General features: G+C 43.9%; 1 non-coding gene across 1 annotated transcript; it reads right to left on the reverse strand.

Moving 5' to 3' along the window:
• Window positions 1–8,234: 8,234 nt before the first annotated feature.
• LOC111725180 lies at window positions 8,235–8,341 on the reverse strand. Its single transcript, XR_002773309.1, has one exon. It is a non-coding gene; the product is annotated as a U6 spliceosomal RNA (small nuclear RNA).
• Between the last annotated feature and the right edge of the window lie 2,901 nt (window positions 8,342–11,242).

Consider the following 11,242-nt stretch of genomic DNA (forward strand, 5'->3'; position numbering starts at 1 on the left):
GAGCCTCAGGTAGGTCCTTCAGGAGATATTCCAGAAGAAGGCATCGTTATCATGGGAGATGACAGCTCCGTGCTCGTTACTGCCCCAGAGAGACCGTGGAGGGGGGAGACAGTGATAGTGATCCTGATCCAGCGTAGTCCCAACCTAATGTTTTTGTTTGTATCTTAGTTTTAAAAAAAAGTTAAAAGAGTTAAAAAGTTTTACTATGATTTAATAACAATTAAAAAAAAGTAAAAAAGTTTTAAAGGCTAGAAAAAGCTATAGAATAAGAATGTAAAGAACATCTTTTTGTACCGCTGTACAATGTGTTTATGTTTTAAGTGCTGTTACCAAACAGTCAAAAAGTTTAGAATAACTGAAAAATGGATAAAGTAGTTCCAATGGGAGAACATTAATTCATTATTGAAAAATAAATTAAAAAAAATCAATGCCGTGTAGCCTAAGCGTCTGGTGTTGGTAAGGTGGGCACTAAGGCCCGAGGCCCTCACAGTCACTCCCCACTCACACACTCCCCACTCATGCACTCAGAGCAACGTCCAGGCCGGCAAACGCCATTGGCGCTCAGTGCCCGACACAAGGGCACCATCTTTCAATCTTCTCTACCATATTTTTACTGTACCTTTTCTATATCTAGAAATGTTTAGCTACACAAACACTTACAATTGCATTACAACTGCCTACAGTATTCGGTGCAGTAACACCCTGCACAGGTTTATAGCCTGGGGCTAGTAGCTACACCAACCCCATATCCTAGACGATTCCTGGGGTGTACCATCTGGGTTTGTGTGAGTGCACTCTGTGACGTTCACACAACAGGGGCGTCACCTAACCCTGCATTTCAGGAGGTATTCTCGTCCCTAAATGATGCATGACTGTGATTGATGTGTCTAGGAAGGTGACAAAAATTGTTGAGCCTTCATGAGGCTCCCCCACTTGCAGAAGCAGAGGCTAATGCGTACTGCAGCTGACCCAACCTTTTACTAATTTGCTATGAAGATTAAGGCCCTAATCTTTAAGAGACCAAGGGGTGAGGGTGCGTATTTGTATCCAAGCACTCATGAGTTTGGGGGAGGCTTTCAGGAAATTTACATAGTGCCGGTCACCACACACTAGACCAAGAACATTCACAACTCTAGGACTGTGGCTGAAAAATGCTAAAAAGTGTGCCGTGAGGCTGAACCTCGGAAGCCACTGGTACTTCCCTCTGTCATATGCTCTTCACTGCACCCTGTTTCTGTCTTTTTTTTGAGACAGAGTCTCACTATGTTGCCCTCAGTAGAGTGCTGTGCTGTCACAGCTCACAGCAAGCTCTAACTCTTGCGTTTAAGTGATTCTCTTGCTTCAGCCTCCCTCCCAGGTAGCTGAGACTACAGGCACCCACCACAATGCCTGGCTATTTTCTTGTTGTAGTTGTCGTTGTTGTTTGACAGGCCTGGGCCGGGTTTGAACCTGCCAGCCCAGGTGTATGTGGCCAGTGCCCTAACCACTGAGCTACACGTGCCAAGCCCACCATAGCCTTTTTCTGCTGTCTTGATTCTCCATCACTTTCTTCCCTGCCTCCATCAGAGAGGTGAGGCACAGGTGCCAGGGCAGTCAGCTAGATTTCTGACTTGCCCATATGATATGCGATTTAGTAATACCAGTGATACTTAGCACTGACAGCTTAGAACTTACACAATCCCCTGCGTGGACTTCTCTCTATTGAGTTACTTGTCTCAGCAGGTAAAGGAAGGGCTCCATACGAGTAGCAGAGCATCAGTTGGGAGGTGTGTTAAAAGAAGCTTGTCAATAGTCACGCTCAAAGTATGCAGGATTGCTAATAACATATTTTAAAAAATAAATTAGAGCAGATTCAGTGTCTGTGCAACAGTTTCATTCTCATTGACTTGCATTTGATATCATTTCATGAATGAGTGGGAGAGAAAAGTTTGTTATAATTAGTGAGTGGTAACTTCAGTACACATCAGATCTTGAATGACGCTTCTGCTGTCTTGAATAATTCAGCTGAGGCCCCAAAGCCAATATGGGCTGAACAATACATTCCAAGGGAATAGCTGCTAGGCCTGTCCCTGTAATGCCTAAGAGGTGAGGGCCAAACCAGCCCTGCGATCTTCAGGCCAACAATGACCCCACCAACCTGAGGTCTAGAAATTGAAAGGGGTGGTCAAAGAAATGAATCACACACCCTGGGGAGAAGGTTTGGCTCTTCCTTCCTGGGGTGGCCACCAAACTGGGTCATAAACACACCAGTCAGGTAGACTGTATGTCCACTTTTCACCGTCTCCCTTGTGAAGGGACAGTGGAAAGACAGACTACTTTCTATCCCCTGTGTGAACCAGGACAAAGCTGGACAGGAGGAGAGTCAGATTGTTGAAGGAGAGGAGGGTAAGTGTGGAATCGCATGGGATCGATATTTTGACTGTGATTGGAGTGGGCTGGAGAGGAAGTCTTGATTCAGTAAGCTGGGTGCCCATGGGGGAGTATGTTCTATCAGTGACCCTCATCTGTCCTGGATGTCTCAGGGCAAAAAGGATAGGGAACCTTAAGGGTAGACGTTGTGATATCCTAGCAATGAGCCTTAAGAAATACCACCGTGATGTTTATAGAGGGGCAGTTGGAAGTGCCTGTCCCTGGATGCTTCCCTTACAGATGTCCTTTCAGTTCACCCCTCTCTCTTTGGATTAGGAAATACTTTTCAAATTGAAATACATATTCTGTGGGCAGCGCCTGTGGCTCAATGAGTAGGGCACTGGCCCCATATACCAGGGGTGGAAAGTTCAAGCCTGGCCCCGGCCCAAACTTCAGGGGAATATGTATTCTATTTATATTGAAATGGTCACTGAAGCACTATCAGTCAGTGGCTTTGGGGGATTGACTGATGGCATCAAGGCTCCATCCTTGCTTGGAAAATTTGAGGGGCTCCCCAGTGCCTATGTAATTAAATCCCAAACATCTAGCCTGGAAGGCAGGGCCCTCTAGGAACTCATCCCATGCTGCTCTGCTGACTGGGCTCCTGAATTCTCCACTCTGCCCCACATGTGGAAATTCCAGCCCTCTGGAGTCCATGTGCTTTCTTAGGCTTGTGGCTCACTCCCCCCCACCCCCACTGCCATCAGGTGCCTCTCCCCACTGCCGCCTTAGAAAAGTCTACTCACTGGGCTAGGGTCTGATGCTACCTCCCATAAAAAGTCTTCCTTGTTAGCCCAAGAAGAAGGGGAAAGGGGAGAGGGAGGGGCGGGGAGGGGGCAGGATGGGTGGAGGGAGGGTAATTGGTGGGACCACACCTTTGGTGCATCTTACTAGGGTACATGTGAAATTTACTAGGCGTAGAATATAAATGTCTTTTTTTTTGAATATAAATATCTTAACACAATAACTAAGAAAAGACTGTGAAGGCTATGTTGACCAGTTTGATGAAAGCATTTCAAATTGTATGTAAAACCAGCTCATTGTACCTCATGATTGCATTAATGTACACAGCTATGATCTAATAAAAAAAAATTTAAGAAAAGGTCTTCCTTGAGGCCCTTGACTGATTTCTCGCTCCCTTAGTGATCCTTAAAGCAGGATACCTGCCTTGAAGACATGAGAAGCTAGAGAAGGAGAAGCCAAGTTTTATCAAAATGACAGCTTAGGGGCTCAGCGCCTATAGCTCAACCGGCTAAGGCGCCAGCCAGGTACACCTAAGGTGGCGGGTTCGAATCCCCAGCCCAGACCCACCAAACAACAATGATGGCTGCAACCAAAAAATAGTCCTGCGTTGTGGCGGGCGCCTGTGGTCCCAGCTACTTGGGAGGCTGAGGCAGGAGACTCGCTTGAGCCCAGGAGTTGGAGGTTGCTGTGAGCTGTAATGCCACAGCACTCTACCCAGGGGGACAGCTTGAGGCTCTGTCTCAAAAAAAAAAAAAAAAAAAAGACAGCTTAGGAAGGTTTTACTGGGCAGACCCTGGGACTTCTTCCAAGGGCACATTAGCAACAATCCCTGCCCCCCCTCTTTTATCCAGTTCTAAGGTTTACTTTTCCCTCTTCTATTGAGTCTAATGAGATCCCCTCTGCCCTAAGTGTCACGAGGGTCCCCTCCCTTGCTCACCCCAAGGCGACTCTCAGAGGGGCTCCCTTACAAGTTATATGTGCTGAGGAACTGGCTGCTCAGGGTCGCCTCCTCCCTTCCCGCAGGGCAGCCCTTACTCAGCCACAGGCTTTAAAAACATTCCCAGGCCTGTAGACGTCATGTTTACATCATCCTGTAGCTTTGTGTGTACACAAGTCTAGCACACTGTACTGCCTGCCAGGCACAGAATTTCCTGTCTGGGTCCACCACAGACTGTATACTTCTTGGCAGTTTCTTCATCAGGTACACACGTTCCAGGCAAAGTACTTTGTACTTTGTTATTGCTTAACAAATGTGCAGTGAATGGTAACTTATGATGTCTGAACCTACAGAGAAAAATATTCCAGAGAGGAGCTAAATGAAGGTGAAGGGAGGGTGGGGAAGAGGTGCAGAACTGGGGCCTGGGGCCAGCTTCTCTTGTGCCATCATGGAGACTGCGACTGGCCTGGAACGAGGCAGCAGCCGCCAGTTCACACAAGGCTGCAGAGCTCCGTCCTTGGGGGAAAGAGTCCTTCTCCCTGCTTTCCCTCTTTATACATGTTCGGGCACGGATGTGTGTGTGTGTGTTTAAGATGGAACAGGTGGTGCAAATGCAGGCTTGGGACTGAGGGAGAGAAGTTAGTTTTGGCCGCTTATTCCAAAGTGTGAAGAAGAAGGTTTGAATTCTCGGTGGATTCAATGGGGTCTAGATACTAGGTCTGTGGTAGGACAGTCTTCTTGGCAAGGTGGCAAAATCTAAGATGAATGCTACACCCAGATCAAAAAGGGTAAAAGACATAACTGGTGTTTTCAGGGTTAAATTCTCCCTCCTCCATGGAGCCTTCCAGATTTGTATGGTCTACTCAGATCCCTCCATCATAGATGATCCGACGGCATTTACTATGTGGCGCTGATCAGTTCAGCCCTTGAATATAGCATCTTGCTATGTTGGTTAGTTTCTTTAAAAATATAACCCCTGTCTTCCATTTCCTTCCAATCTCATCTCGTCCACTGCTTTGCCTCTTGCGACATGAAATAGTGCTGAACAAGGGAGAAACTGAGTAACTGTTCATTGTTTTACTTTCAAATTAGACCCCTTTAAGGACTTGGTACTACAGGGTGCTGGGCTTTAGAGGTATAGGAAATTAATTTGGGGGAGTCATCTCCAAAGACCTAATGTGCAAATCTTAACAGAGCTTGCCTCTCTCCGGTGGCCTCGGAAACTCGAAGCAGATCAACAGACTTTTTAAGAAATAAACCACAAGTAGCTTAAAAAACACGAAAGTTCAAATTGCATCCGGTGTAACCCTGGGAGAGAATTTCTGCAGCAGCAGAAGTCTGTTATTTTTGACCTGAACTGCAGGATTCTGCAATAATATGGGGGCTGCAAAAATGCTTCTAATCTCACTGACAAAGTTATGTTCTTATCCATAAATCATATCTGAAAGGAGAGGAACCAACAGCACAGAAAAAATTTCTCCAGCTGTCATCCGCCGACAGTATATGCATACGTGTATGTATGTAAGTCAAAACAATGGGTTAGTATGATGGAAACATCATCTCTGTTTTAACTGTTGTTTCTTCCTTAGTTGATGTGCATTATTTTAAAAACACAGCACAGAGGTAGCTTTTAACTGCCTCCCCTCCCCCACGCCTCTGGCATTATTCATATTGAAGTTTTCAACCCTCAGAAGCGCTTTTTAACTACAGCTCTCATCATTAGTGTTTCTGCTGCCTAAGCAGGAAAAATGGGGATGCAGCTTAGCAAGAGGCTTAGGAAAACATAAAATACGGAGGGTAATAGATCTGTTTTTCAAATAGTTTTCCTGTGTAATGAGCATCCTGAAGATTTTTTTTTCAATTAAAATATTTTCACATATTTCAGAACGAGTAACCCAAGAAGCCTGTGTTGGGACTATCTGCGTTTCTTGAGCTGTGTGAACTCTGGGCTCACTGGCCTTGCTTCAGGTCTTGCCCTGCTGAGCTTCCCCTGGCTACCTCGGTCTCCCCTTGGCCTTCACAGGGCGGCGTCTACTCCTGATTTTGTGTCTAGGGTCCAGACTGGCCTTTTCAGCTCCCTGAAAGACATTTCAGAAATGTCCTGTTGATAGTTTGAACTCAACAAGCCTCAAGGTAGCACCCCCAAGACATACTTGTTTTATACGTTGTGACATCCACCACCTCCGTCAATTTTGACTTGTTTTTCTGTCTCCTATAATCAATGGCTGTCACTTCCTACTGATTCTGACTTTGAAATATCCAGCATTCTTTTTCACATGTTTGTTTCTATTTCTGTGGGCCTTGTTGAAGGTCAACCCTCTCTGGTTTGCCTGGACCATGACAACAAACATCTGCTTAGCTGGTCTCCCTGGGCTGCCACTGAATCCCTCCTGAGAGCAGCCTTCAGGCTGCCCCCAGAGAGCTCTTCCTAAATAGTGACTTGGGTGATGCCCCTGTCCTACTAAAAAACTTGCGGTGAGTCCCAGCTGCCTACTGAATCTGTTTCCAACCTAACTCTTCAGCCTCGTTTTCTATAACTCCCTGCCCCTCTCCACTCTGAATTCCAAGGACAACTCACTTTTGCTCCATGAGACGTCCACTTTCACCCTGCTATGCCTTTGCTTGGGTTGTTCTACCCTGAGATCCTCTCGCAAGACACCACGTAAAGTTCTGTGCTTTCTTTGTGCCCTCACTCCTGCCTGCCCCAGGCATCCCTTTCTTTTGAGTTAACAACAACAACAACAAACTCTTTTGGTAGGCTTTATTGGGGAATTTACTTACATTTCTGTTCCTCTTCCATATTAAACTTGAACTTATACAGGGCAGAGATATCGTTTATATTTGTATATTTTTTAAAGACTCAAGTTAATGATGGGCCTATACTGTAAGTACTCAAGGCACTCTTCTTGTTGAATAAATGAATTGTTGCTTTCTTTGTGCATCTTTATTTGATCCCCTGAAAGCAAAATTATTTTCTTTGGTATTAATTGTAACATTTTGTATTTGTCTTCAAGTTTTCCTCTTTATATTTGTATCCAGCAGTTTTCCATGATGTGTGTTGGTGTATTTTTCTTTGTATTCATCCTCTCAGGCCTTGACAGACTTCTTTATTAATTTACTTATTTTTTTGAGACAGAGTCTTACTTTGTCACCCTTAGTAGAGTGCTGTGGCATCACAGCTCACAACAACCTCAAACTCTTGGGCTTACGTGATTCTCTTGTCTCAGCCTCCCAAGTAGTGGGGACTACAAGTGCCTGCCACAATGTCTGGCTATTTTTTTGTTGCAGTTGTCATTGTTGTTTAGCAGGCCCAGGTCAGGCTCAAACCCACCAGCCTCAGTGTATGTGGCCAGTGCCATAACCACTGAGCTACAGGTGCCTCCTTGAGGGAATTCACAAATCTACAGCTTGATGTCTTGTGAGCTTTAAAAATTCTTAGTTATTATTTCTTCTCATATTGCTCTGCCCCTTTCTTTTCCTCCTCTTCTTTCAGGACTCTAATTACATATATGGCAGATTTTTTTTTTTTTTTTTAACTTGGTTTCAAATGTCTACTGCAGTTTTTTCCATTCTTTTTCTCTGTGCTTCACTCTGGATAATTTCCATTGTCCTATCTTCCAGATGGCTAGTTCCTTTTCCAGCTATGTCTAATCTTCTGTTAATCTATTTATTGAGTTGTCTTACTTTATAGTATCAGTTTAGAACTTCCATTTGATTATTTTTTTTATAGATTCAAATTTGCTGGTAAACTTTTTTTGTCTCATTATCTATTTTATTAATGTATCAATCACAAATATTTTAAAGTATTTGACTTCTTGCTCTTTGGATCTGGAGGGTCTGTTTCTATTATCTTTTTTCATTTAAATCTCTTTGTTATGTCTCTTGGTATGTCTGTTAACATTTATTATTATTATTATTTTTGAGACTGAGTCTTACTCTGTTGCCCTGTATAGAATGCCATGATCTCATTGTAGGTCACAGCAACCTTGAACTCTTAGGTTCAAATGATCCTCTACCCTCAGCCTCCCAAGTAGCTGGAACTACAGACACCGACCACAAAGCCAGGCTAATTTTTCTATTTTTGATAGAGATGAGGTTTCTCTCTTGCTCAGGCTGGTCTCAAACTCCTGAGCTCAAGTAATCCAAAAATATAAAATACTTCATGAATTTGCATATCATCCTTTTGCAGGAACAATGCTAATCTTTTCTATATCCTTCCAATTTTAGTATATATGCTGCTGAAGCCAGCACTGTATGTTAACATTTGATCGCATACCAAACATGAATAAAAAATTAGAGAGATTATGGGTGATGATTTCTTCTTCTAGAGAGAATTTTTAAAATATGCCAGTACTGTGACACTGCTACTAGTCCCGCCCAGCTTCTTCCAGTTGTAGGAACCGCTCTCTGCCTCTCTGTAGGTGCTTCTTATGAAACAGTAAACACTTGAGAAGGAAAAGTGTTGCCCAGATTGCTGGGCTCACCACCTGCTGCCCTTCTCTCCTGCATCTTGGCCCTTTACGTCCTGACTGTCTTGTTGGTCCTGAGCTCCAGTTTTTGTCTCCCTAGCCCTGTGAGGTGGTGAAAGCTTCGCTCAGCTTTTTGTTTTTTCCCCCTTTTAACAGCTGCTTTCTGCTTGGCTTCTCAGCCCTCCCACATGCACAGCACATGAATCAGAAGATGCTCGGAGTGGAACGCTGGGCTCACCTCAATGAGTTTCTCTTCACTCTCGCTCTGGACCCTGAAAATCCTGGCTGCCTTGAGAGTTTCCAGTGTCTTCAAACAGATTTTTTTTTTTTTTTTGCATTTTATTACACCTTTGTTCAGGGGGATGATGGCTCTATTATAAGGTAGTTTGCCATTGTGGGAGTCACTGTATTCCTCTAGTGTAGTACTTTCTTCTATAAATTTTCAGATGTGTTTCTTTTCTCCATTTGTGAGTTCCTTGAGAGGAAGAACAGAAATTTATTCCATTTATCTCTTGCTAAATGACAATTCATTCATTAATTCATTCAATGTATTTTTTGAGCACTTACTTTGGGCCAAGTGTTGAGGCAGAGCAGTTATTGGGCATGTCCCATGGTATAGGGGCCATACAACAGTCAGCCTATCAAATATCGAAATAGTGTTAGATGCAAGATTAAAATAGAATGCCAGGTAGTAGATGGGTAGCTACTAAAAACACTCTCTAAGTGGGTAACCATTAAGTTGAGATCTGAACGACAAGAGAAAGTCAGCCATGAACGAGATCTGAGTAATTCTTGGCAGGGGTAGGAGCAAAGGTAGATTGCTAAAGTGGATTAATTAAGTGAGTTTCTAAATGAAAATTTCAACATAAGCTTTTTTTTTCTTTTTAAGAGAGCATTATACATTTCAAAACATTTTAAATCTTTGTTAAATAATTGTCTGTGGGTTTTGCGTGTGTGCTATGTATAAGAAACTTTAACTGATTTAGGACTCATAGATATTACTTATGGCTCCTGGAAAGCTTACAATATCTGCAATAGAGATAACTTCTCACAGGAGGGCCCCTCACTCACCTGGGTGGTAGAGCTGAATAGAAACAACATTGTCTTTTCCTTAGCTTCGAGACTATATATATGTGTATATGCAAACATGCTATTTTTTTTTTTTTTTTTTTTTTTTTTAGAGACAGGGTCTTGCTCTGTTGCCTGTGAAAGAGTGCAGTGGTGTCATCACAGCTCACTGCAAGCATGCTGTTTTTGTTTTAAAATGACATTAATAATTATGATTTACATAAAATTATTGTATTTTTACCATGGCTCTGTTATCTGTTAGAGTCTTAGCAAAAGACAAAACAATCTGTATAGGCTTGGTGCCTATAGCTCAGTGGCTAGGGTGCCAGCCACATACACTGGAGCTGGCAGGTTTGAATCCAGCCTGGGCCTGCCAAAAAAAAAACAAAACCAAAAAACAGCCAGATATTGTGGCAGGTGCCTGTAGTTGCAGCTACTTGGGAGGCTGAGGTAAGAGAATTGCTTAAGCCCATGAGTTTGAGGTTGCTGTGAGCTGTCACACCACGGTACTCTACCCAGGACAAAAGCTTGAGACATTGTCTCAAAAACAAACAAACAAAAGGCTGAAGAAACCAATCTATATAGTTCAAGAGATTGCAAGGAAGAGGCTCCTTCTAGGGATGTAGAGAGAGGATTAAAGGAACAAGCAAGGTTGATGAGGCTCCCAGAGGCCAGGAGGGAGCCATTACCACTCTAGGCCTGAGGGAACAAAGCATTGCAGAGCGCATTACTTCAGTCCAAGTGAGAGCTGAAGTCAGGCAGGGATGAAGCTGCTGCCAGAAAACATGGCCCAGAGCAGGAGGGAGCAGGGAAGAAATTCCCTGTCTTCTCTTCCTGCTGCCTTACCTTGAGGTGCCTCCCTGGGCTGGGCACAACCAGGAGGCCACTGGCAGCTGAGCTGGGTTGAGGTCCACAGGGTTCAGTCTCCAGGTCTCAAAGCTGCACTGAGAAGGGCAAAGAATGGACCTGGGGGGAGGAAGCAAATCAACAACATCACGTAGGGGCTCTGCTGAAATAACAAGCAGTGATTAATCTGAAAAGGTTTACAGGCTTCTTCTGGAGCTCCAGCCTCTCTGGAACTTATGCCATATAAGGTATCTTTCCCACACCAAGGATCGAGAATCTAAAAGGTTTTCAGTCACTCATTGTATCTTTAAAGACAGGAAATTATTTTGAAGAAACATGGAATTAATTTGGGAGAATACAGGGACTTGAGAATATGTGGAGTTTTAGAGAGATGTTTTGAGGTAGAGACTAGCGTTGGTGCTGGTAGGAGGAAGAGACAGACAAGGAGCAATACTGGGGACAAAGATGTAGGTCAGGGAAGGGGCCTGGAGGGGGACATGAAATTCTCTTTAGTTAATTTTTTTGGAGACGGTTCTCATTCTGTTGCCTGGGCTAGAATGTAGTGGTATCATTATGGCTCTCTGCAGCCTCAAAGTCCTGGGCTCAAGTGATCTTCCTGCTTCAACCTCCTGGGTAACTGAGTCTATAAGTATGTGCCACCATGCCCAGCTAATTTTTATATTTCTTGGAGAGATTGGGGGGGGGAGGGGCAGTTCTTTTCATGTTGATAGGGCTGGTCTAGAACTCTTAGCCTCAAGTGATTCTCCTA

Source organism: Otolemur garnettii, unplaced genomic scaffold (genome assembly GCF_000181295.1).
Source record: "Otolemur garnettii isolate 467f Iridium unplaced genomic scaffold, OtoGar3 scaffold00032, whole genome shotgun sequence".
Classification (NCBI taxonomy): domain Eukaryota; kingdom Metazoa; phylum Chordata; class Mammalia; order Primates; family Galagidae; genus Otolemur; species Otolemur garnettii.